This window comes from Stigmatopora nigra, unplaced genomic scaffold, assembly GCF_051989575.1.
Source record: "Stigmatopora nigra isolate UIUO_SnigA unplaced genomic scaffold, RoL_Snig_1.1 HiC_scaffold_24, whole genome shotgun sequence".
Taxonomy (NCBI): Eukaryota; Metazoa; Chordata; class Actinopteri; order Syngnathiformes; family Syngnathidae; genus Stigmatopora; species Stigmatopora nigra.
Window position 1 is genome coordinate 2,271,578 of NW_027551603.1, and position 19,974 is coordinate 2,291,551.

Below are 19,974 nucleotides of genomic sequence, written 5' to 3' on the forward strand. Positions count from 1 at the left end.
ATGCTCACAGCACCTGGTATTCCCAAGCGGTCTCCCAATCAGGTACTAACCAGGCCGAACCATGCTTGGCTTCCGAGATCGGACGAGATCGGGCCTTTTCAGGGTGGTATGGCCGTGAGCGGTACTGCACTAGCAGATGGACACCCATGAAATCTCGAAAAAGATGCGGGGTATGATGCTCACAGCCCCTGGTATTCCCAAGCGGTCTCCCAATCAGGTACTAAACAGGCCGAACCATGCGTGGCTTCCGAGATCGGACGAGATCGGGCCTTTTCAGGGTGGTATGGCCGTGAGCGGTACTGCACTAGCAGATGGACACCCATGAAATGTCGAAAAAGATGCGGGGTATCATGCTCACAGCACCTGGTATTCCCAGGCGGTCTTCCAATCAGGTACTAACCAGGCCGAACCATGCTTGGCTGCCGAGATCGGACGAGATCGGGCCTTATAAGGGTGGTATGGCCGTGAGCGGTACTCTTCTTGCAGATGGACACCCATGAAATGTCGAAAAAGATGCGGGGTATGATGCTCACAGCACCTGGTATTCCCAAGCGGTCTCCCAATCAGGCACTAACCAGGCCGAACAATGCTTGGCTGCCGAGATCGGACGAGATCGGGCCTTTTCAGGGTGGTATGGCCGTGAGCGGTACTGCTATTGCAGATGGACACCAATGAAAAGTCGAAAAAGATGCGGGGTATGATGCTCACAGCACCTGGTATTCCCAAGCGGTCTCCCAATCAGGTACTAAACAGGCCGAACCATGCTTGGCTTCCAAGATCGGACAAGATCGGGCCTTTTCAGGGTGGTATGGCCGTGAGCGATACTGCTCCTGCAGATGGACACCCATGAAATGTCGAGAAAGATGCGGGGTATGATGCTCACAGCACCTGGTATTCCCAAGCGGTCACCCAATCAGGTACTAACCAGGCCGAACCATGCTTAGCTTCCGAGATCGGACGAGATCGGGCCTTTTCAGGGTGGTATGGCCGTGAGCGGTACTGGACTAGCAGATGGACACCCATGAAATGTCGAAAAAGATGCGGGGTATGATGCTCACAGCACCTGGTATTCCCAAGCGGTCTCCCAATCAGGTACTAACCAGGCCGAACCATGCTTGGCTTCCGAGATCGGACAAGATCGGGCCTTTTCAGGGTGGTATGGCCGTGAGCGGTACTGCTCTTGCAGATGAACACCCATTAAATGTCGAAAAAGATGCGGGGAATGATGCTCACAGCACCTGGTATTCCCAAGCGGTCTCCCAATCAGGTACTAAACAGGCCGAACCATGCTTGGCTGCCGAGATCGGACGAGATCGGGCCTTTTCAGGGTGGTATGGCCGTGAGCGGTACTGCTTTTGCAGATGGACACCCATGAAATGTCGATAAAGATGCGGGGTATGATGCTCACAGCACCTGGTATTCCCAAGCGGTCTCCCAATCAGGTACTAACCAGGCTGAACCATGCTTGGCTTCCGAGATCGGGCGAGATCGGGCCTTTTCAGGGTGGTATGGCCGTGAGCTGTACTGCTCTTGCAGATGGACACCCATGAAATGTTGAAAAAGATGCGGGGTATGATGCTCACAGCACCTGGTATTCCCAAGCAGTCTCCCAATCAAGTACTAAACAGGCCGAACCATGCTTGGCTTCCAAGATCGGACGAGATTGGGCCTTTTCAGGGTGGTATGGCCATGAGCGATACTGCACTTGCAGATGGACACCCATTAAATGTCAAAAAAGATGCGGGGAATGATGCTCACAGCATCTGGTATTCCCAAGCGGTCTCCCAATCAGGTACTAAACAGGCCGAACCATGCTTGGCTTCCGAGATCGGACGAGATCGGGCCTTTTCAGGGTGGTATGGCCGTGAGCGGTACTGCATTAGCAGATGGACACCCATGAAATGTCGAAAAAGATGCGGGGTATGATGCTCACAGCACCTGGTATTCCCAAGCGGTCTCCCAATCAGGTACTAACCAGGCCGAACCATGCTTGGCTGCTGAGATCGGACGAAATCGGGCGAGATCGGGCCTTTTCAGGGTGGTATGGCCGTGAGCGGTACTGCTCTTGCAGATGGACACCCATGATATGTCGAAAAAGTTGCGGGGTATGATGCTCACAGCACCTGGTATTCCCAAGCGGTCTCCCAATCAGGTACTAACCAGGCCGAACTATGCTTGGCTGCCGAGATCGGACGAGATCGGGCGAGATCGGGCCTTATCAGGGTGGTATGACCGTGAGCGGTACTGCTCTTGCAGATGGACACCCATGAAATGTCGAAAAAGATGCGGGGTATGATGCTCACAGCACCTGGTATTCCGAAGCGGTCTCCCAATCAGGTACTAACCAGGCCGAACCATGCTTGGCCGCCGAGATCGGACGAGATCGGGCCTTATAAGGGTGGTATGGCCGTGAGCGGTACTCTTCTTGCAGATGGACACCCATGAAATGTCGAAAAAGATGCGGGGTATGATGCTCACAGCACCTGGTATTCCCAAGCGGTCTCCCAATCAGGCACTAACCAGGCCGAACAATGCTTGGCTGCCGAGATCGGACGAGATCGGGCCTTTTCAGGGTGGTATGGCCGTGAGCGGTACTGCTATTGCAGATGGACACCAATGAAAAGTCGAAAAAGATGCGGGGTATGATGCTCACAGCACCTGGTATTCCCAAGCGGTCTCCCAATCAGGTACTAAACAGGCCGAACCATGCTTGGCTTCCAAGATCGGACAAGATCGGGCCTTTTCAGGGTGGTATGGCCGTGAGCGATACTGCTCCTGCAGATGGACACCCATGAAATGTCGAGAAAGATGCGGGGTATGATGCTCACAGCACCTGGTATTCCCAAGCGGTCACCCAATCAGGTACTAACCAGGCCGAACCATGCTTAGCTTCCGAGATCGGACGAGATCGGGCCTTTTCAGGGTGGTATGGCCGTGAGCGGTACTGTACTAGCAGATGGACACCCATGAAATGTCGAAAAAGATGCGGGGTATGATGCTCACAGCACCTGGTATTCCCAAGCGGTCTCCCAATCAGGTACTAACCAGGCCGAACCATGCTTGGCTTCCGAGATCGGACAAGATCGGGCCTTTTCAGGGTGGTATGGCCGTGAGCGGTACTGCTCTTGCAGATGGACACCCATGAAATGTCGAAAAAGATGCGGGGTATGATGCTCACAGCACCTGGTATTCCCAAGCGGTCTTCCAATCAGGTACTAAACAGGCCGAAACATGCTTGGCTGCCGAGATCGGACGAGATCGGGCCTTTTCAGGGTGGTATGGCCGTGAGCTGTACTGCTTTTGCAGATGGACACCCATGAAATGTCGATAAAGATGCGGGGTATGATGCTCACAGCACCTGGTATTCCCAAGCGGTCTCCCAATCAGGTACTAACCAGGCCGAACCATGCTTGGCTTCCGAGATCGGGCGAGATCGGGCCTTTTCAGGGTGGTATGGCCGTGAGCTGTACTGCTCTTGCAGATGGACACCCATGAAATGTCGAAAAAGATGCGGGGTATGATGCTCACAGCACCTGGTATTCCCAAGCGGTCTCCCAATCAAGTACTAAACAGGCCGAACCATGCTTGGCTTCCAAGATCGGACGAGATTGGGCCTTTTCAGGGTGGTATGGCCATGAGCGATACTGCACTTGCAGATGGACACCCATTAAATGTCGAAAAAGATGCGGGGAATGATGCTCACAGCATCTGGTATTCCCAAGCGGTCTCCCAATCAGGTACTAAACAGGCCGAACCATGCTTGGCTTCCGAGATCGGACGAGATCGGGCCTTTTCAGGGTGGTATGGCCGTGAGCGGTACTGCATTAGCAGATGGACACCCATGAAATGTCGAAAAAGATGCGGGGTATGATGCTCACAGCACCTGGTATTCCCAAGCGGTCTCCCAATCAGGTACTAACCAGGCCGAACCATGCTTGGCTGCCGAGATCGGACGAAATGAAAAATGAAAATCAGACATAGGCATTGTCGTCATCATTGACTTGACAAAAAGCCTAGTAGTCATCATACCCTCAGCAGCGTATGACGAAATTGTATAGTGCTTCTCCACAAGTTCGTCTTCCCAGGCCAGACACATTTATGACATATTCATACTTGTTAGCTCTCCGCCTTGAGCGCCATTTTCCGGCGACTACAAGTTGCCTCACCGATGCCAACAAGAATAAGATGGATCACTTACCTCTGTCTTTATACTTACCCTCCCTCAGTCATCCTGTGGAAGGTAGATCTGCACCAAACAACCTTCCTGTTTCTTCAATTCGACTTGACTTAATTTCATAGTAGGGATATGTGTAGTCGTCACGTCACGTGTTGCTGCAGGTTCAGAGACCTGATGGCAGTTGGGAAGAAGCTGTCCTTGAGCCTGTTTGTCCGTGCTTTGTAGGACCTGTAGCGTCTGCCAGATGGAAGCAACTGGAACAGGCCGTGTCCAGGGTGGTATGGGTCTCCAACAATGGACCCGGCTCTTCTGAGGTATCGGGGGTTGGCAATGTCTTCTAGCGATGGCAGAGAGCAGCCGACGATCTTCTGGGCAGTGTTTATCACTCTCTGTATGGCTTTTTTGTCTGCTGTCGTGCTTCCGGTATACCACACTGTGATGCCGTAAGTCAGGATGCTCTCCACAGTGGCTCTGTAGAAGGTTGCCAGAAGCTTGGTGTCCAACTTGTCCCTTCTCAGTACCCTGAGGAAGTGGAGTCGTTTCTGGGCCTTCTTCACTAACACTGTGGTGTTTGTGGACCAGGAGAGCCTATCCGTGACGTGGACTCCCAGGAATTTGAACGATTGGACCCTGTCTACACATACTCCGTTAATGAGGAGTGGGGCCAGTTCTGTGCTGCGCTTGCGAAAGTCCAAGATTATTTCTTTAGTCTTTGCGGTATTCAGTGTAAGATTGTTCGCCGAGCACCAAGAAGACAGTTTGTCGACCTCGTCTCTGTAAGCTGACTCATCCCCGCCAGAGATGAGTCCGATCACAGTGGTGTCATCGGCGAATTTGATGATAGAGTTTGACTGGTGGGCTGGTGTGCAGTCGTATGTGTACAGGGAGTACAGGAGAGGACTCAGTACACAGCCTTGTGGTGAGCCTGTGTTTAGTGTGATGGAGGAAGAGAGGTGTGGACCCATTCTGACCGTTTGTGGTCGACCAGTCAAGAAGTTCTTTATCCAGCAGCAGATTGAAGAGGATAGTCCAAGGTGGTAGAGTTTGTCCTTCAGGATGTCCGGCTTGATGGTGTTGAAGGCTGAGCTGTAGTCTATGAAAAGCATCCTCACATAGTTCCCCTGGTGCTCCAGGTGGCTCAGTGCTGTGTGAAGAGCCACGGCGATAGCATCCTCAGTGGACCTGTTTTCCCTATAAGCAAACTGGTGCGGGTCAACTGAGGGGGGAATTGTCTTTCTGATGTGTCGGGCCACCAACTTTTCAAAGCACTTCATGATCACAGGCGTGAGAGCAACAGGCCTGTAATCGTTCAAGCTGCCGATGGTTGGCTTTTTGGGGACAGGAATGATGGTGGCAGATTTTAGGCAGGCAGGAACGATGGATTGTTGCAAGGACCGATTGAAAATGTCCGTGAAGACTCCTGCCAGCTGATCAGCACAGGCTTTGAGCACTTTGCCAGGTATTCCGTCTGGACCAGCAGCCTTCCTGGTGTTCACAGCCTGCATTTCCAGTCTCACTTCCTGTTCCTGAAACTCCAGTGTATTGTCGCAGGGTGGTGGTGGGAGTGTTGACACTTGGTTTGATTTGTCAGATTCAAAGCGGGCAAAGAAATGGTTCAGTTCCTCCGCTAGTGAGACATTCGCGTTTACAGACATGGAATTGTTCTTGTAGTTAGTGATATGTCGTATTCCCTGCCACATCTTCTTTGGGTTGTTTTCTTTGAAGTGCTCTTCGATTTTCTTAGTATATGCTGCCTTGGCCTTCTTTATGCCCCTTTTCAGCTCAGCTCTGGCAGCTCTATACTTTCTTTTGTCCCCCGATCTGTAGGCGGTGTTACGGCATTTGATAAGTGCTTGTGTCTCTTTGGTCATCCAGGGTTTTTGATTTGGAAAAACTCGTATCCGTTTGTTTGTAGTGACGTTGTCAATGCCGTTTCTGATGTAGGAGAGTACATTTTCTGTATAGTCCAGGAGGTCGTTGTGTTCAAAAAGTTCCCAGTTGGTGCGGGAAAAGCAGTCCTGCAGTTTAGAAAGAGCGTTCTCGGGCCAAGTTTTTATTGACTTTATTTTTGGCTTTGTCTGCGTTCGGAGTGTGTTGTACGCAGGGGTTAGAGATATACAAAGATGGTCTGAACCAGCTAGATGTGGGAGAGGATCAGCTTTATAGGCATGTTTGATGTTCGAGTAGACATGGTCGAGAATTTTGTCTTGTCTTGTATTGCATTTGACATATTGGATGAACTTAGGTAGGACAGTCTTTAAACTTGCTTTGTTGAAGTCACCAGCGACAATAAAGACTCCATCAGGGTGGTCGAGCTGTTGTTTATTTACAGCCGTTAGCAGTAAGTCGAGAGCCGTGTTGACGTTAGCATTTGGAGGTATGTAGATAGCCGTTACTATGACGACCGTTAGCTCCCTCGGCAGGTAGTATGGTCTGCATCGTATTGCCAATAGCTCCAAATCCGGAGAACAGTGGGTGTCAATGATCTTGTTGTTACAGCACCATTCATTGTGAATGTACATGCATAGTCCACCGCCTTTGCTTTTTCCTGTTAGTTCTTTGGAACGATCGTTCCGAAAAAGCGTTCGGCTAGCTAGCGATAGCGCAGCGTCGGGTATATGCTGGTGTAGCCATGTTTCCGTGATGAGAATAATGTTGCAATACCTTACGAAGCTGTTGGTAGCAACTCGAAGTTCCAACTCATCCATTTTGTGGGTAATGGATCGGGCATTTGTCAGAAAGATACTAGGAAGCGGGGTTCGGAAAGGTTGTTGTCTTAGCCTAACCGCTAAGCCTGACCGGCAACCCCGTTTCTGTTTTCTTTCTCTTCGTCGTCTACGTCGTACTTTTGGAGGGCTGAATATCCACTGAGATCCCGGAGGTCTCCGGATGTTCTCGGGGATATCGAAGGTCATAGATTTAGGTTTCTTGCCTTTCCTTCCGACAGTGATTAGGTCTTGGCGACTGTAGAAAAGCGAACGAACTGGAGAGCAGTGAGCCGCTGCACCCGTGCGCGCCGCCATCGGGCCTTTTCAGGGTGGTATGGCCGTGAGCGGTACTGCTCTTGCAGATGGACACCCATGATATGTCGAAAAAGTTGCGGGGTATGATGCTCACAGCACCTGGTATTCCCAAGCGGTCTCCCAATCAGGTACTAACCAGGCCGAACTATGCTTGGCTGCCGAGATCGGACGAGATCGGGCGAGATCGGGCCTTATCAGGGTGATATGGCCGTGAGCGGTACTGCTCTTGCAGATGGACACCCATGAAATGTCGAAAAAGATGCGGGGTATGATGCTCACAGCACCTGGTATTCCCAAGCGGTCTCCCAATCAGGTACTAACCAGGCCGAACCATGCTTGGCTGCCGAGATCGGACGAGATCGGGCGAGATCGGGCCTTTTCAGGGTGGTATGGCCGTGAGCGGTACTGCTCTTGCAGATGGACACCCATGAAATGTCGAAAAAGATGCGGGGTATGATGCTCACAGCACCTGGTATTCCCAAGCGGTCTCCCAATCGGGTACTAAACAGGCCGAACCATGCTTGGCTGCCGAGATCGGACGAGATCGGACGAGATCGGGCCTTATCAGGGTGGTATGGCCGTGAGCGGTACTGCACTAGCAGATGGACACCCATGAAATGTGGAAAAAGATGCGGGGTATGATGCTCACAGCACCTGGTATTCCCAAGCGGTCTCCCAATCAGGTACTAACCAGGCCAAACCATGCTTGGCTGCCGAGATCGGACGAGATCGGACGCGATCGGGCCTTATCAGGGTGGCATGGCCGTGAGCGGTACTGCTCTTGCAGATGGACACCCATGAAATGTCGAAAAAGATGCGGGGTATGATGCTCGCAGCACCTGGTATTCCCAAGCGGTCTCCCAATCAGGTACTAACCAGGCCGAACCATGCTTGGCTGCCGAGATCGGACAAGATCGGGCCTTTTCAGGGTGGTAAGGCCGTGAGCGGTACTGCTCTTGCAGATGGACACCCATGAAATGTCGAAAAAGATGCGGGGTATGATGCTCACAGCACCTGGTATTCCCAAGCGGTCTCCCAATCAGGTACTAACCAGGCCGAACCATGCTTGGCTTCCGAGATCGGACGAGATCAGGTCTTTTCAGGGTGGTATGGCCATGAGCAGAACTGCACTAGCAGATGGACACCCATGAAATGTCGAAAAAGATGCGGGGTATGATGCTGACAGCACCTGGTATTCCCAAGCGGTCTCCCAATCAGGTACTAAACAGGCCGAACCATGCTTGGCTTCCGAGATCGGACGAGATCGGGCCTTTTCAGGGTGGTATAGCCGTGAGCGGGACTGCTCTTGCAGATGGACACCCATGAAATGTCGAAAAAGATGCGGGGTATGATGCTCACAGCACCTGGTATTCCCAAGCGGTCTCCCAATCAGGTACTAAACAGGCCGAACCATGCTTGGCTGCCGAGATCGGGCCTTTTCAGGGTGGTATGGCCGTGAGCGGTACTGCACTAGCAGATGGTCACCCATGAAATGTCGAAAAAGATGCGGGGTATGATGCTCACAGCACCTGGTATTCCCAAGCGGTCTCCCAATCAGGTACTAACCAGGCCGAAACATGCTTGGCTTCCGAGATTGGGCGAGATCGGGCCTTTTCAGGGTGGTATGGCCGTGAGCGGTACTGCTTCTGCAGATGGACACCCATGAAATGTCGAAAAAGATGCGGGGTATGATGCTCACAGCACCTGGTATTCCCAAGCGGTCTCCCAATCAGGTACTAACCAGGCCGAACCATGCTTGGCTGCCGAGATCGGACGAGATCGGACGAGATCGGGCCTTTTCAGGGTGGTATGGCTGTGAGCGGTACTGCACTAGCAGATGGACACCCATGAAATGTCGAAAAAGATGCGGGGTATGATGCTCACAGCACCTGGTATTCCCAAGCGGTCTCCCAATCAGGTACTAACCAGGCCGAACCATGCTTGGCTTCCTAGATCGGACGAGATCGGACGAGATCGGGCCTTTTCAGGGTGGTATGGCCGTGAGCGGTACTGCACTAGCAGATGGACACCCATGAAATGTCGAAAAAGATGCGGGGTATGATGCTCACAGCACCTGGTATTCCCAAGCGGTCTCCCAATTAGGTACTAACCAGGCCGATCCATGTTTGGCTTCCGAGATCGGACGAGATCGGACGAGATCGGGCCTTTTCAGGGTGGTATGGCCGTGAGCGGTACTGCACTAGCAGATGGACACCCATGAAATGTCGAAAAAGATACGGGGTATGATGCTCACAGCACCTGGTATTCCCAAGCGGTCTCCCAATCAGGTACTAACCAGGCCGAACCATGCTTGGCTTCCTAGATTGGGCGAGATCGGGCCTTTTCAGGGTGGTATGGCCGTGAGCGGTACTGCTTTTGCAGATGGACACCCATGAAATGTCGAAAAACATGCGGGGCAAGATGCTCACAGCATCTGGTATTCCCAAGCGGTCTCCCAATCAGGTACTAAACAGGCGGAACCCTGCTTGGCTGCCGAGATCGGACGAGATCGGGCGAGATCGGGCCTTATCAGGGTGGTATGGCCGTGAGCGGTACTGCTCTTGCAGATGGACACCCATGAAATGTCGAAAAAGGTGCGGGGTATGATGCTCACAGCACCTGGTAATCCCAACCAGTCTCCCAATCAGGTACTAACCAGGCCGAACCATGCTTGGCTGCCGAGATCGGACGAGATCGGGCGAGATCGGGCCTTTTCAGGGTGGTATGGCCGTGAGCGGTACTGCTCTTGCAGATGGACACCCATGAAATGTCGAAAAAGATGCGGGGCATGATGCTCACAGCACCTGGTATTCCCAAGCGGTCTACCAATCAGGTACGAACCAGGCCGAACCATGCTTGGCTGCCAAGATCGGACGAGATCGGGCGAGATCGGGCCTTTTCAGGGTGGTATGGCCGTGAGCGGTACTGCTTTTGCAGATGGACACCCATGAAATGTCGAAAAAGATGCGGGGCAAGATGCTCACAGCATCTGGTATTCCCAAGCGGTCTCCCAATCAGGTACTAAACAGGCGGAACCCTGCTTGGCTGCCGAGATCGGACGAGATCGGGCGAGATCGGGCCTTATCAGGGTGGTATGGCCGTGAGCGGTACTGCTCTTGCAGATGGACACCCATGAAATGTCGAAAAAGGTGCGGGGTATGATGCTCACAGCACCTGGTATTCCCAACCGGTCTCCCAATCAGGTACCAACCAGGCCGAACCATGCTTGGCTGCCGAGATCGGACGAGATCGGGCGAGATCGGGCCTTTTCAGGGTGGTATGGCCGTGAGCGGTACTGCTCTTGCAGATGGACACCCATGAAATGTCGAAAAAGATGCGGGGTATGATGCTCACAGCACCTGGTATTCCCAAGCGGTCTCCCAATCAGGTACTAACCAGGCCGAACCATGCTTGGCTTCCGAGATCGGACGAGATCGGGCGAGATCGGGCCTTTTCAGGGTGGTATGGCCGTGAGTGGTACTGCTCTTGCAGATGGACACCCATGAAATGTCGAAAAAGATGAAGGGTATGATGCTCACAGCACCTGGTATTCCCAAGCGGTCTCCCAATCAGGTACTAACCAGGCCGAACCATGCTTGGCTGCCGAGATCGGACGAGATCGGACGAGATCGGGCCTTTTCAGGGTGGTATGGCTGTGAGCGGTACTGCACTAGCAGATGGACACCCATGAAATGTCGAAAAAGATGCAGGGTATGATGCTCACAGCACCTGGTATTCCCAAGCGGTCTCCCATTCAGGTACTAAACAGGCCGAACCATGCTTGGCTTCCGAGATCGGACGAGATCGGACGAGATCGGGCCTTTTCAGGGTGGTATGGCCGTGAGTGGTACTGCTCTTGCAGATGGACACCCATGAAATGTCGAAAAAGATGCAGGGTATGATGCTCACAGCACCTGGTATTCCCAAGCGGTCTCCCAATCAGGTACTAAACAGGCCGAACCATGCTTGGCTTCCGAGATCGGACGAGATCGGGCCTTTTCAGGGTGGTATGGCCGTGAGCGGTACTGCTTTTGCAGATGGACACCCATGAAATGTCGAAAAAGATGCGGGGCATGGTTCTCACAGCACCTGGTATTCCCAAGCGGTCTCCCAATCAGGTACTAAACAGGCCGAACCATGCTTGGCTTCCGAGATCGGACGAGATCGGGCCTTTTCAGGGTGGTAAGGCCGTGAGCGGTACTGCACTAGCAGATGGACACACATGAAATGTCGAAAAAGATGCGGGGCAAGATGCTCACAGCACCTGGTATTCCCAAGCGGTCTCCCAATCAGGTACTAAACAGGCCGAACCATGCTTGGCTTCCGAGATCGGGCTAGATCGGGCCTTTTCAGGGTGGTATGGCCGTGAGCGGTACTGCTTTTGCAGATGGACACCCATGAAATGTCGAAAAAGATGCGGGGCATGGTTCTCACAGCACCTGGTATTCCCAAGCGGTCTCCCAATCAGGTACTAACCAGGCCGAACCATGCTTGGCTGCCGAGATCGGGCGAGATCGGGCGAGATCGGGCGAGATCGGGCCTTATCAGGGTGGTATGGCCGTGAGCGGTACTGCTCTTGCAGATGGACACCCATGAAATGTCGGAAAAGATGAGGGGTATGATGCTCACAGCACCTGGTATTCCCAAGCGGTCTCCCAATCAGGTACTAACCAGGCCGAACCATGCTTGGCTGCCGAGATCGGACGAGATCGGGCCTTTTCAGGGTGATATGGCCGTGAGCGGTACTGCTCTTGCAGATGGACACCCATGAAATGTCGAAAAAGATGCGGGGTATGATGCTCACAGCACCTGGCATTCCCAAGCGGTCTCCCAATCAGGTACTAAACAGGCCGAACCATGCTTGGCTTCCGAGATCGGGCTAGATCGGGCCTTTTCAGGGTGGTATGGCCGTGAGCGGTACTGCACCAGCAGATGGACACCCATGAAATGTCGAAAAAGATGCGGGGTATGATGCTCACAGCACCTGGTATTCCCAAGCGGTCTCCCAATCAGGTACTAAACAGGCCGAACCATGCTTGGCTTCCGAGATCGGACGAGATCGGGCGAGATCGGGCCTTATCAGGGTGATATGGCCGTGAGCGGTACTGCTCTTGCAGATGGACACCCATGAAATGTCGAAAAAGATGCGGGGTATGATGCTCACAGCACCTGGTATTCCCAAGCGGTCTCCCAATCAGGTACTAAACAGGCCGAACAATGCTTGGCTTCCGAGATCGGACGAGATCGGGCCTTTTCAGGGTGGTATGGCCGTGAGCGGTACCGCTTTTACAGATGGACACCCATGAAATGTCGAAGAAGATGCGGGGTATGATGCTCACAGCACCTGGTATTCCCAAGCGGTCTCCCAATCAGATACTAACCAGGCCGAACCACGCTTGGCTTTCGAGATCGGACGAGATCGGGCCTTTTCAGGGTGGTATGGCCGTGAGCGGTACTGCTTCTGCAGATGGACACCCATGAAATGTCGGAAAAGATGCGGGGCATGGTTCTCACAGCACCTGGTATTCCCAAGCGGTCTCCCAATCAGGTACTAACCATGCCGAACCATGCTTGGCTTCCGAGATCGGACGAGATCGGGCCTTTTCGGGGTGGTATGGCCGTGAGCGGTACTGCAATAGCAGATGGACACCCATGAAATGTCGAAAAAGATGCGGGGTATGATGCTCACAGCACCTGGTATTCCCAAGCGGTCTCCCAATCAGGTACTAACCAGGCCGAACCATGCTTGGCTTCCGAGATCGGACGAGATCGGGCCTTTTCAGGGTGGAATGGCCGTGAGCGGTACTGTTCTTGCAGATGGACACCCATGAAATGTCGAAAAAGATGCGGGGTATGATGCTCACAGCACTTGGTATTCCCAAGCGGTCTCCCAATCAGGTACTAAACGGGCCGAACCATGCTTGGCTGCCGAGACAGGACGAGATCGGGCCTTTTCAGGGTGGTATGGCCGTGAGCGGTACTGCACTAGCAGATGGACACCCATGAAATGTCGAAAAAGATGCGGGGTATGATGCTCACAGCACTTGGTATTCCCAAGCGGTCTCCCAATCAGGTACTAACCAGGCCGAACAATGCTTGGCTTCCGAGATCGGACGAGATGGGCCTTTTCAGGGTGGTATGGCCGTGAGCGGTACTGCACCAGCAGATGGACACCCATGAAATGTCGAAAAAGATGCAGGGTATGATGCTCACAGCACCTGGTATTCCCAAGCGGTCTCCCAATCAGGTACTAACCATGCCGAACCATGCTTGGCTTCCGAGATCGGACGAGATCGGGCCTTTTCGGGGTGGTATGGCCGTGAGCGGTACTGCACTAGCAGATGGACACCCATGAAATGTCGAAAAAGATGCGGGGTATGATGCTCACAGCACCTGGTATTCCCAAGCGGTCTCCCAATCAGGTACTAACCAGGCCGAACCATGCTTGGCTTCCGAGATCGGACGAGATCGGGCCTTTTCAGGGTGGAATGGCCGTGAGCGGTACTGCTCTTGCAGATGGACACCCATGAAATGTCGAAAAAGATGCGGGGTATGATGCTCACAGCACTTGGTATTCCCAAGCGGTCTCCCAATCAGGTACTAAACGGGCCGAACCATGCTTGGCTGCCGAGTCAGGACGAGATCGGGCCTTTTCAGGGTGGTATGGCCGTGAGCGGTACTGCACTAGCAGATGGACACCCATGAAATGTCGAAAAAGATGCGGGGTATGATGCTCACAGCACTTGGTATTCCCAAGCGGTCTCCCAATCAGGTACTAACCAGGCCGAACAATGCTTGGCTTCCGAGATCGGACGAGATGGGCCTTTTCAGGGTGGTATGGCCGTGAGCGGTACTGCACCAGCAGATGGACACCCATGAAATGTCGAAAAAGATGCGGGGTATGATGCTCACAGCACCTGGTATTCCCAAGCGGTCTCCCAATCAGGTACTAACCAGGCCGAACCATGCTTGGCTTCCGAGATCGGACGAGATCGGGCCTTTTCAGGGTGGTATGGCCGTGAGCGGTGCTGCACTAGCAGATGGACACCCATGAAATGTCGAAAAAGAAGCAGGGTATGATGCTCACAGCACCTGGTATTCCCAAGCGGTCTCCCAATCAGGTACTAAACTGGCCGAACCATGCTTGGCTTCCGAGATCGGACGAGATCGGGCCTTTTCAGGGTGGTATGGCCACGAGCGGTACTGCTCTTGCAGATGGACACCCATGAAATGTCGAAAAAGATGCGGGGTATGATGCTCACAGCACATGGTATTCCCAAGCGGTCTCCCAATCAGGTACTAACCAGGCCAAACCATGCTTGGCTGCCGAGATCGGACAAGATCGGGCCTTTTCAGGGTGGTATGGCCGTGAGCGGTACTGCTCTTGCAGATGGACACCCATGAAATGTCGAAAAAGATGCGGGGTATTATGCTCACAGCACCTGGTATTCCCAAGCGGTCTCCCAATCAGGCACTAACCAGGCCGAACCATGCTTGGCTTCCGAGATCGGACGAGATCGGGCCTTTTCAGGGTGGTATGGCCGTGAGCGGTACTGTGTATGCAGATGGACACCCATGAAATGTCGAAAAAGATGCGGGGTATGATGCTCACAGCACCTGGTATTCCCAAGCGGTCTCCCATTCAGGTACTAAACAGGCCGAACCATGCTTGGCTTCCGAGATCGGACGAGATCGGACGAGATCGGGCCTTTTCAGGGTGGTATGGCCGTGAGTGGTACTGCTCTTGCAGATGGACACCCATGAAATGTCGAAAAAGATGCAGGGTATGATGCTCACAGCACCTGGTATTCCCAAGCGGTCTCCCAATCAGGTACTAAACAGGCCGAACCATGCTTGGCTTCCGAGATCGGACGAGATCGGGCCTTTTCAGGGTGGTATGGCCGTGAGCGGTACTGCTTTTGCAGATGGACACCCATGAAATGTCGAAAAAGATGCGGGGCATGGTTCTCACAGCACCTGGTATTCCCAAGCGGTCTCCCAATCAGGTACTAAACAGGCCGAACCATGCTTGGCTTCCGAGATCGGACGAGATCGGGCCTTTTCAGGGTGGTATGGCCGTGAGCGGTACTGCACCAGCAGATGGACACACATGAAATGTCGAAAAAGATGCGGGGCAAGATGCTCACAGCACCTGGTATTCCCAAGCGGTCTCCCAATCAGGTACTAACCAGGCCGAACCATGCCTGGCTGCCGAGATCGGGCGAGATCGGGCGAGATCGGGCGAGATCGGGCCTTATCAGGGTGGTATGGCCGTGAGCGGTACTGCTCTTGCAGATGGACACCCATGAAATGTCGGAAAAGATGAGGGGTGTGATGCTCATAGCACCTGGTATTCCCAAGCGGTCTCCCAATCAGGTACTAACCAGGCCGAACCATGCTTGGCTGCCGAGATCGGACGAGATCGGGCCTTTTCAGGGTGGTATGGCCGTGAGCGGTACTGCTCTTGCAGATGGACACCCATGAAATGTCGAAAAAGATGCGGGGTATGATGCTCACAGCACCTGGTATTCCCAAGCGGTCTCCCAATCAGGTACTAACCAGGCCGAACCATGCTTGGCTTCCGAGATCGGACGAGATCGGGCCTTTTCAGGGTGGTATGGCCGTGAGCGGTACTGCACTAGCAGATGGACACACATGAAATGTCGAAAAAGATGCGGGGCAAGATGCTCACAGCACCTGGTATTCCCAAGCGGTCTCCCAATCAGGTACTAAACAGGCCGAACCATGCTTGGCTTCTGAGATCGGACGAGATCGGACGAGATCGGGCCTTTTCAGGGTGATATGGCCGTGAGCGGTACTGCTCTTGCAGATGGACACCCATGAAATGTCGAAAAAGATGCGGGGTATGATGCTCACAGCACCTGGCATTCCCAAGCGGTCTCCCAATCAGGTACTAAACAGGCCGAACCATGCTTGGCTTCCGAGATCGGGCTAGATCGGGCCTTTTCAGGGTGGTATGGCCGTGAGCGGTACTGCACCAGCAGATGGACACCCATGAAATGTCGAAAAAGATGCGGGGTATGATGCTCACAGCACCTGGTATTCCCAAGCGGTCTCCCAATCAGGTACTAAACAGGCCGAACCATGCTTGGCTTCCGAGATCGGACGAGATCGGGCGAGATCGGGCCTTATCAGGGTGATATGGCCGTGAGCGGTACTGCTCTTGCAGATGGACACCCATGAAATGTCGAAAAAGATGCGGGGTATGATGCTCACAGCACCTGGTATTCCCAAGCGGTCTCCCAATCAGGTACTAAACAGGCCGAACAATGCTTGGCTTCCGAGATCGGGCGAGATCGGGCCTTTTCAGGGTGGTATGGCCGTGAGCGGTACCGCTTTTACAGATGGACACCCATGAAATGTCGAAGAAGATGCGGGGTATGATGCTCACAGCACCTGGTATTCCCAAGCGGTCTCCCAATCAGGTACTAACCAGGCCGAACCACGCTTGGCTTTCGAGATCGGACGAGATCGGGCCTTTTCAGGGTGGTATGGCCGTGAGCGGTACTGCTTTTGCAGATGGACACCCATGAAATGTCGAAAAAGATGCGGGGTATGATGCTCACAGCACTTGGTATTCCCAAGCGGTCTCCCAATCAGGTACTAAACGGGCCGAACCATGCTTGGCTGCCGAGACAGGACGAGATCGGGCCTTTTCAGGGTGGTATGGCCGTGAGCGGTACTGCACTAGCAGATGGACACCCATGAAATGTCGAAAAAGATGCGGGGTATGATGCTCACAGCACTTGGTATTCCCAAGCGGTCTCCCAATCAGGTACTAACCAGGCCGAACAATGCTTGGCTTCCGAGATCGGACGAGATGGGCCTTTTCAGGGTGGTATGGCCGTGAGCGGTACTGCACCAGCAGATGGACACCCATGAAATGTCGAAAAAGATGCGGGGTATGATGCTCACAGCACCTGGTATTCCCAAGCGGTCTCCCAATCAGGTACTAACCAGGCCGAACCATGCTTAGCTTCCGAGATCGGACGAGATCGGGCCTTTTCAGGGTGGTATGGCCGTGAGCGGTGCTGCACTAGCAGATGGACACCCATGAAATGTCGAAAAAGATGCGGGGTATGATGCTCACAGCACCTGGTATTCCCAAGCGGTCTCCCAATCAGGTACTAAACTGGCCGAACCATGCTTGGCTTCCGTGATCGGACGAGATCGGGCCTTTTCAGGGTGGTATGGCCACGAGCGGTACTGCTCTTGCAGATGGACACTGTCAGGTTCATTAATAATTACCTTCGTCCGTAATTATCAATAACTGCAGGAAGACATCTTATTCAATTATTGACATTTAATTAAATAGAAATGGATACAACAGATAGCCTCCGAAGGGGAGAGTCAGCAAGTGTCACCTTACAACTTCCGAACGTCTCCTCGAATAGACGTTTTCGTCCCATTCTTATGGTCACAAGTTACAGAGTTGTTGATCATTCCATCACGTATGAGTAAAAACAACATCTGGGACTACAATAACAATCTAATAACAAAAACAGGGACTAGACCTAACAACATTTAGATTAGAGTAATTATACAACCTCCTTGACCTAAGAATCATATAATATAATCATAATCATATAATCGTTACATACAGAAAAACCCGAAGTGTACGGTTACATAACGATAACAATATTCTTGTTATTGTCCGAATAGCCCTGTCCTCGTCACCAAGGGCCCACCAAATCTCAAGGACCCAGATTGGGTGGATTGTTTGTATAACCATCCTGGAACAGGCTGTCTAGGTTAAAGATGACTTGGTGTGACCTCAAGACTTTTGAAAAACAGAAAGAGAATGATTTAACAAAGTAATGAATTAATACAGAGAAAAGAAAGAGAATGATTTAATAAAGAAATGAATTAATATAACTATTATAATAGTAAAACAGAATAAACCCAACATTCCCCCGTTTTTATAATATGTATGTTATTAGTCATTTCTTAGTAATCACTAAATGGAAATGTCGGTGACTGCGATTTTATCCGCCTACTCCTTACTCCCATGGCTGGTCTGAAAGAGAAAAAACATAATTATATTCGTCCAATTGGTCCTCGGATTTACCGTACTCCTGGACCTCACTGCTTTCCCCAAACCGTCCCATAAGATACAACTCATGTACTTTAGAATTTGTAGGGGCAATTTCAGTAGTTATAAGTCGGCTTAGCAAGTAGCGCAAACAGGGGATACTACATCACCCACACAATGTTGGGATAGCGGTAATTGTGCCTATAGTCCAAATCTTTAGATTTTCCAAAGGTCTTATCCCACCAATCTGACAATGCGGACGTATCTACTCCAGAGTGCTCTTGCATATTGCGGTTCAGTGTTTGCAGGCCAGTAATGGCCCTGGTGAGAGATCCACTGGGTGACGCGTTGTTCGGTATGAAGGTGCAACATTGTTTTCCAAACATTGCACACACGCCCCCTGTTTCAAGGATCATATCCACCGCTATGCGATTCTGGAACGCCATCAGACTGGTAGCTGCCAGTTGTTCCTTCATGGCCACAAATCCCTGTTCAGTATAATTTCCAAGTTTTGAACATTGTAATGTAAGTAATTTATTCTATCCACATTTTTGTTTGGGGTGATTAGAAGGAAGATAGACTCCCAACCTGCTGCGATCTGATTAGCCAGCTCATACTCATCTGGTACGCCCCGGGGGATGCCAATCGCATCAATGTATGTTGGATCTCCTTCCCTCCATGCCTCTCGACGATGTCGGGAGGGTCGACCCTTCACCTCCGAATTATGAGCCGCCAATTGTATCTCCTCCACTGTGGATGGAAAAACAGACACCGGTAAGAGCAGTGAGACCAAAGTACCTAGTCCTGCCGCGTTTCGGCAGGAGTCGTATAATTTATCTACCACCCCGCCACCATAGGCCAGAACGTGGTATCAGGGGTGTAGTTTGTTTTAGAACGCCGGTACACCACGTCTCATTTATCGCCCCCAGCTTCAGACCATGCCCTGTAAGGTTTAAGCAGGTAAAATGATTAAACAGTGGAAAAATTGACTTCCTATTTACCGTGTAACAGGATAAACACTGCTTCAATATTTTTTCTTGCCAAGTAGGACACGTTTTTTCATTTGTAAAAACACTTTTCCCCAAATGAATGGTGATTGAGGGAGTTGTTAGACCCCATCGTATTTTCCCTTGTCTGGTAGGTTATCCTAATCCTTTGTAAGATGGTTTAGTCTCAATTGAAACCATATGGAGACGTCAAACCCAATATAAAAGAGTTCCCTATAGTTTTATGGTATTGCTTGCTGAGCAATAATCTTTTCAATTAATATTGGTGTTTCCCGTATTTTATTAAGTCAGAAAGTTTATCTTCCCCGTCCCCTCAATGTTTCAATTGAGACCACCCTTTTACCAAAGTAGCTCCACATAGTGCTTGCCTTCTTTACACTCCATTAACAGCGCCCAATTATCCCCCGTTTGGGAAATCCCTGTTTCAGAAATAAATTTCACAGGTTAATATGTCAGTCCAAGCTTTCCAATCTTGACCAATTTCTGCAACAAGGCTTTTCCCAATCTTTAATTTTTTGCTGTTAATGTACCACACATATTTCCCACCATCTCTTTTTGTATGGCAACCGGGACGTCGCCGAGTCCAAATATATATTTTCAATGTGGAAATTTGATTTAGTAGGTAATGTTAATTAAATGTAAATGTATATGTTTCTCGGTTTACCCTCCCGTAAGAAGGTGTATCCTCAATTGAAACGCCTCCGCCTTTTTCTC

The 19,974-nt window shown here is 51.7% G+C and overlaps 3 non-coding genes and 76 pseudogenes across 3 annotated transcripts; all 79 read right to left on the reverse strand.

Annotated features, from left to right (window-relative positions):
* Position 1: 1 nt before the first annotated feature.
* Positions 2-120, reverse strand: LOC144191312 (5S ribosomal RNA; annotated as a pseudogene).
* A 56-nt stretch (positions 121-176) lies between these two features.
* LOC144182484 (5S ribosomal RNA) lies at positions 177-295 on the reverse strand (annotated as a pseudogene).
* Positions 296-351: 56 nt separating this feature from the next.
* LOC144190910 (5S ribosomal RNA) lies at positions 352-470 on the reverse strand (annotated as a pseudogene).
* Positions 471-526: 56 nt separating this feature from the next.
* On the reverse strand, positions 527-645 carry LOC144182490 (5S ribosomal RNA; annotated as a pseudogene).
* Positions 646-701: 56 nt separating this feature from the next.
* On the reverse strand, positions 702-820 carry LOC144182222 (5S ribosomal RNA; annotated as a pseudogene).
* A 56-nt stretch (positions 821-876) lies between these two features.
* LOC144187336 (5S ribosomal RNA) lies at positions 877-995 on the reverse strand. Its single transcript, XR_013324847.1, has one exon. It is a non-coding gene; the product is annotated as a 5S ribosomal RNA (ribosomal RNA).
* Positions 996-1,051: 56 nt separating this feature from the next.
* Positions 1,052-1,170, reverse strand: LOC144188632 (5S ribosomal RNA; annotated as a pseudogene).
* Positions 1,171-1,226: 56 nt separating this feature from the next.
* LOC144188863 (5S ribosomal RNA) lies at positions 1,227-1,345 on the reverse strand (annotated as a pseudogene).
* Positions 1,346-1,401: 56 nt separating this feature from the next.
* On the reverse strand, positions 1,402-1,520 carry LOC144191725 (5S ribosomal RNA; annotated as a pseudogene).
* Positions 1,521-1,576: 56 nt separating this feature from the next.
* Positions 1,577-1,695, reverse strand: LOC144191697 (5S ribosomal RNA; annotated as a pseudogene).
* A 56-nt stretch (positions 1,696-1,751) lies between these two features.
* LOC144190947 (5S ribosomal RNA) lies at positions 1,752-1,870 on the reverse strand (annotated as a pseudogene).
* A 56-nt stretch (positions 1,871-1,926) lies between these two features.
* On the reverse strand, positions 1,927-2,055 carry LOC144185886 (5S ribosomal RNA; annotated as a pseudogene).
* Positions 2,056-2,111: 56 nt separating this feature from the next.
* Positions 2,112-2,240, reverse strand: LOC144185586 (5S ribosomal RNA; annotated as a pseudogene).
* A 56-nt stretch (positions 2,241-2,296) lies between these two features.
* Positions 2,297-2,415, reverse strand: LOC144183609 (5S ribosomal RNA; annotated as a pseudogene).
* A 56-nt stretch (positions 2,416-2,471) lies between these two features.
* LOC144182491 (5S ribosomal RNA) lies at positions 2,472-2,590 on the reverse strand (annotated as a pseudogene).
* A 56-nt stretch (positions 2,591-2,646) lies between these two features.
* Positions 2,647-2,765, reverse strand: LOC144182223 (5S ribosomal RNA; annotated as a pseudogene).
* A 56-nt stretch (positions 2,766-2,821) lies between these two features.
* LOC144187350 (5S ribosomal RNA) lies at positions 2,822-2,940 on the reverse strand. Its single transcript, XR_013324850.1, has one exon. It is a non-coding gene; the product is annotated as a 5S ribosomal RNA (ribosomal RNA).
* A 56-nt stretch (positions 2,941-2,996) lies between these two features.
* On the reverse strand, positions 2,997-3,115 carry LOC144188634 (5S ribosomal RNA; annotated as a pseudogene).
* Positions 3,116-3,171: 56 nt separating this feature from the next.
* LOC144183403 (5S ribosomal RNA) lies at positions 3,172-3,290 on the reverse strand (annotated as a pseudogene).
* A 56-nt stretch (positions 3,291-3,346) lies between these two features.
* Positions 3,347-3,465, reverse strand: LOC144188502 (5S ribosomal RNA; annotated as a pseudogene).
* Positions 3,466-3,521: 56 nt separating this feature from the next.
* LOC144189721 (5S ribosomal RNA) lies at positions 3,522-3,640 on the reverse strand (annotated as a pseudogene).
* A 56-nt stretch (positions 3,641-3,696) lies between these two features.
* Positions 3,697-3,815, reverse strand: LOC144190948 (5S ribosomal RNA; annotated as a pseudogene).
* Positions 3,816-7,287: 3,472 nt separating this feature from the next.
* LOC144186415 (5S ribosomal RNA) lies at positions 7,288-7,416 on the reverse strand (annotated as a pseudogene).
* Positions 7,417-7,472: 56 nt separating this feature from the next.
* Positions 7,473-7,601, reverse strand: LOC144181947 (5S ribosomal RNA; annotated as a pseudogene).
* Positions 7,602-7,657: 56 nt separating this feature from the next.
* On the reverse strand, positions 7,658-7,786 carry LOC144185695 (5S ribosomal RNA; annotated as a pseudogene).
* A 56-nt stretch (positions 7,787-7,842) lies between these two features.
* LOC144184416 (5S ribosomal RNA) lies at positions 7,843-7,971 on the reverse strand (annotated as a pseudogene).
* Positions 7,972-8,027: 56 nt separating this feature from the next.
* On the reverse strand, positions 8,028-8,146 carry LOC144183996 (5S ribosomal RNA; annotated as a pseudogene).
* Positions 8,147-8,202: 56 nt separating this feature from the next.
* LOC144187426 (5S ribosomal RNA) lies at positions 8,203-8,321 on the reverse strand (annotated as a pseudogene).
* Positions 8,322-8,377: 56 nt separating this feature from the next.
* On the reverse strand, positions 8,378-8,496 carry LOC144191404 (5S ribosomal RNA; annotated as a pseudogene).
* Positions 8,497-8,552: 56 nt separating this feature from the next.
* On the reverse strand, positions 8,553-8,661 carry LOC144187088 (5S ribosomal RNA; annotated as a pseudogene).
* A 56-nt stretch (positions 8,662-8,717) lies between these two features.
* Positions 8,718-8,836, reverse strand: LOC144184577 (5S ribosomal RNA; annotated as a pseudogene).
* A 56-nt stretch (positions 8,837-8,892) lies between these two features.
* LOC144183207 (5S ribosomal RNA) lies at positions 8,893-9,021 on the reverse strand (annotated as a pseudogene).
* A 56-nt stretch (positions 9,022-9,077) lies between these two features.
* LOC144185640 (5S ribosomal RNA) lies at positions 9,078-9,206 on the reverse strand (annotated as a pseudogene).
* Positions 9,207-9,262: 56 nt separating this feature from the next.
* On the reverse strand, positions 9,263-9,391 carry LOC144184661 (5S ribosomal RNA; annotated as a pseudogene).
* Positions 9,392-9,447: 56 nt separating this feature from the next.
* Positions 9,448-9,566, reverse strand: LOC144185501 (5S ribosomal RNA; annotated as a pseudogene).
* A 56-nt stretch (positions 9,567-9,622) lies between these two features.
* Positions 9,623-9,751, reverse strand: LOC144187062 (5S ribosomal RNA; annotated as a pseudogene).
* Positions 9,752-9,807: 56 nt separating this feature from the next.
* LOC144187097 (5S ribosomal RNA) lies at positions 9,808-9,936 on the reverse strand (annotated as a pseudogene).
* A 56-nt stretch (positions 9,937-9,992) lies between these two features.
* On the reverse strand, positions 9,993-10,121 carry LOC144186833 (5S ribosomal RNA; annotated as a pseudogene).
* Positions 10,122-10,177: 56 nt separating this feature from the next.
* Positions 10,178-10,306, reverse strand: LOC144187063 (5S ribosomal RNA; annotated as a pseudogene).
* Positions 10,307-10,362: 56 nt separating this feature from the next.
* On the reverse strand, positions 10,363-10,491 carry LOC144185308 (5S ribosomal RNA; annotated as a pseudogene).
* A 56-nt stretch (positions 10,492-10,547) lies between these two features.
* Positions 10,548-10,676, reverse strand: LOC144182495 (5S ribosomal RNA; annotated as a pseudogene).
* A 56-nt stretch (positions 10,677-10,732) lies between these two features.
* Positions 10,733-10,861, reverse strand: LOC144183208 (5S ribosomal RNA; annotated as a pseudogene).
* Positions 10,862-10,917: 56 nt separating this feature from the next.
* Positions 10,918-11,046, reverse strand: LOC144184306 (5S ribosomal RNA; annotated as a pseudogene).
* A 56-nt stretch (positions 11,047-11,102) lies between these two features.
* On the reverse strand, positions 11,103-11,221 carry LOC144187674 (5S ribosomal RNA; annotated as a pseudogene).
* A 56-nt stretch (positions 11,222-11,277) lies between these two features.
* Positions 11,278-11,396, reverse strand: LOC144191868 (5S ribosomal RNA; annotated as a pseudogene).
* A 56-nt stretch (positions 11,397-11,452) lies between these two features.
* On the reverse strand, positions 11,453-11,571 carry LOC144182992 (5S ribosomal RNA; annotated as a pseudogene).
* Positions 11,572-11,627: 56 nt separating this feature from the next.
* LOC144186891 (5S ribosomal RNA) lies at positions 11,628-11,766 on the reverse strand (annotated as a pseudogene).
* A 56-nt stretch (positions 11,767-11,822) lies between these two features.
* LOC144189128 (5S ribosomal RNA) lies at positions 11,823-11,941 on the reverse strand (annotated as a pseudogene).
* Positions 11,942-11,997: 56 nt separating this feature from the next.
* LOC144184089 (5S ribosomal RNA) lies at positions 11,998-12,116 on the reverse strand (annotated as a pseudogene).
* Positions 12,117-12,172: 56 nt separating this feature from the next.
* LOC144184943 (5S ribosomal RNA) lies at positions 12,173-12,301 on the reverse strand (annotated as a pseudogene).
* A 56-nt stretch (positions 12,302-12,357) lies between these two features.
* On the reverse strand, positions 12,358-12,476 carry LOC144190477 (5S ribosomal RNA; annotated as a pseudogene).
* A 56-nt stretch (positions 12,477-12,532) lies between these two features.
* LOC144191024 (5S ribosomal RNA) lies at positions 12,533-12,651 on the reverse strand (annotated as a pseudogene).
* Positions 12,652-12,707: 56 nt separating this feature from the next.
* LOC144183310 (5S ribosomal RNA) lies at positions 12,708-12,826 on the reverse strand (annotated as a pseudogene).
* Positions 12,827-12,882: 56 nt separating this feature from the next.
* On the reverse strand, positions 12,883-13,001 carry LOC144187858 (5S ribosomal RNA; annotated as a pseudogene).
* Positions 13,002-13,057: 56 nt separating this feature from the next.
* Positions 13,058-13,176, reverse strand: LOC144186809 (5S ribosomal RNA; annotated as a pseudogene).
* Positions 13,177-13,232: 56 nt separating this feature from the next.
* Positions 13,233-13,350, reverse strand: LOC144187176 (5S ribosomal RNA; annotated as a pseudogene).
* Positions 13,351-13,406: 56 nt separating this feature from the next.
* LOC144191352 (5S ribosomal RNA) lies at positions 13,407-13,525 on the reverse strand (annotated as a pseudogene).
* A 56-nt stretch (positions 13,526-13,581) lies between these two features.
* LOC144187859 (5S ribosomal RNA) lies at positions 13,582-13,700 on the reverse strand (annotated as a pseudogene).
* Positions 13,701-13,756: 56 nt separating this feature from the next.
* LOC144186308 (5S ribosomal RNA) lies at positions 13,757-13,875 on the reverse strand (annotated as a pseudogene).
* Positions 13,876-13,931: 56 nt separating this feature from the next.
* LOC144187177 (5S ribosomal RNA) lies at positions 13,932-14,049 on the reverse strand (annotated as a pseudogene).
* A 56-nt stretch (positions 14,050-14,105) lies between these two features.
* LOC144191325 (5S ribosomal RNA) lies at positions 14,106-14,224 on the reverse strand (annotated as a pseudogene).
* A 56-nt stretch (positions 14,225-14,280) lies between these two features.
* Positions 14,281-14,399, reverse strand: LOC144189570 (5S ribosomal RNA; annotated as a pseudogene).
* A 56-nt stretch (positions 14,400-14,455) lies between these two features.
* LOC144182119 (5S ribosomal RNA) lies at positions 14,456-14,574 on the reverse strand (annotated as a pseudogene).
* A 56-nt stretch (positions 14,575-14,630) lies between these two features.
* LOC144189159 (5S ribosomal RNA) lies at positions 14,631-14,749 on the reverse strand (annotated as a pseudogene).
* A 56-nt stretch (positions 14,750-14,805) lies between these two features.
* On the reverse strand, positions 14,806-14,934 carry LOC144184307 (5S ribosomal RNA; annotated as a pseudogene).
* Positions 14,935-14,990: 56 nt separating this feature from the next.
* Positions 14,991-15,109, reverse strand: LOC144187675 (5S ribosomal RNA; annotated as a pseudogene).
* Positions 15,110-15,165: 56 nt separating this feature from the next.
* Positions 15,166-15,284, reverse strand: LOC144190070 (5S ribosomal RNA; annotated as a pseudogene).
* A 56-nt stretch (positions 15,285-15,340) lies between these two features.
* Positions 15,341-15,479, reverse strand: LOC144187141 (5S ribosomal RNA; annotated as a pseudogene).
* A 56-nt stretch (positions 15,480-15,535) lies between these two features.
* LOC144189730 (5S ribosomal RNA) lies at positions 15,536-15,654 on the reverse strand (annotated as a pseudogene).
* A 56-nt stretch (positions 15,655-15,710) lies between these two features.
* Positions 15,711-15,829, reverse strand: LOC144191336 (5S ribosomal RNA; annotated as a pseudogene).
* Positions 15,830-15,885: 56 nt separating this feature from the next.
* LOC144186835 (5S ribosomal RNA) lies at positions 15,886-16,014 on the reverse strand (annotated as a pseudogene).
* A 56-nt stretch (positions 16,015-16,070) lies between these two features.
* On the reverse strand, positions 16,071-16,189 carry LOC144184090 (5S ribosomal RNA; annotated as a pseudogene).
* A 56-nt stretch (positions 16,190-16,245) lies between these two features.
* Positions 16,246-16,374, reverse strand: LOC144184944 (5S ribosomal RNA; annotated as a pseudogene).
* Positions 16,375-16,430: 56 nt separating this feature from the next.
* On the reverse strand, positions 16,431-16,549 carry LOC144182555 (5S ribosomal RNA; annotated as a pseudogene).
* Positions 16,550-16,605: 56 nt separating this feature from the next.
* LOC144189059 (5S ribosomal RNA) lies at positions 16,606-16,724 on the reverse strand (annotated as a pseudogene).
* Positions 16,725-16,780: 56 nt separating this feature from the next.
* Positions 16,781-16,899, reverse strand: LOC144186810 (5S ribosomal RNA; annotated as a pseudogene).
* Positions 16,900-16,955: 56 nt separating this feature from the next.
* Positions 16,956-17,073, reverse strand: LOC144187178 (5S ribosomal RNA; annotated as a pseudogene).
* A 56-nt stretch (positions 17,074-17,129) lies between these two features.
* LOC144187595 (5S ribosomal RNA) lies at positions 17,130-17,248 on the reverse strand. The gene has a single exon (XR_013324878.1). It is a non-coding gene; the product is annotated as a 5S ribosomal RNA (ribosomal RNA).
* Positions 17,249-17,304: 56 nt separating this feature from the next.
* Positions 17,305-17,423, reverse strand: LOC144182775 (5S ribosomal RNA; annotated as a pseudogene).
* Between the last annotated feature and the right edge of the window lie 2,551 nt (positions 17,424-19,974).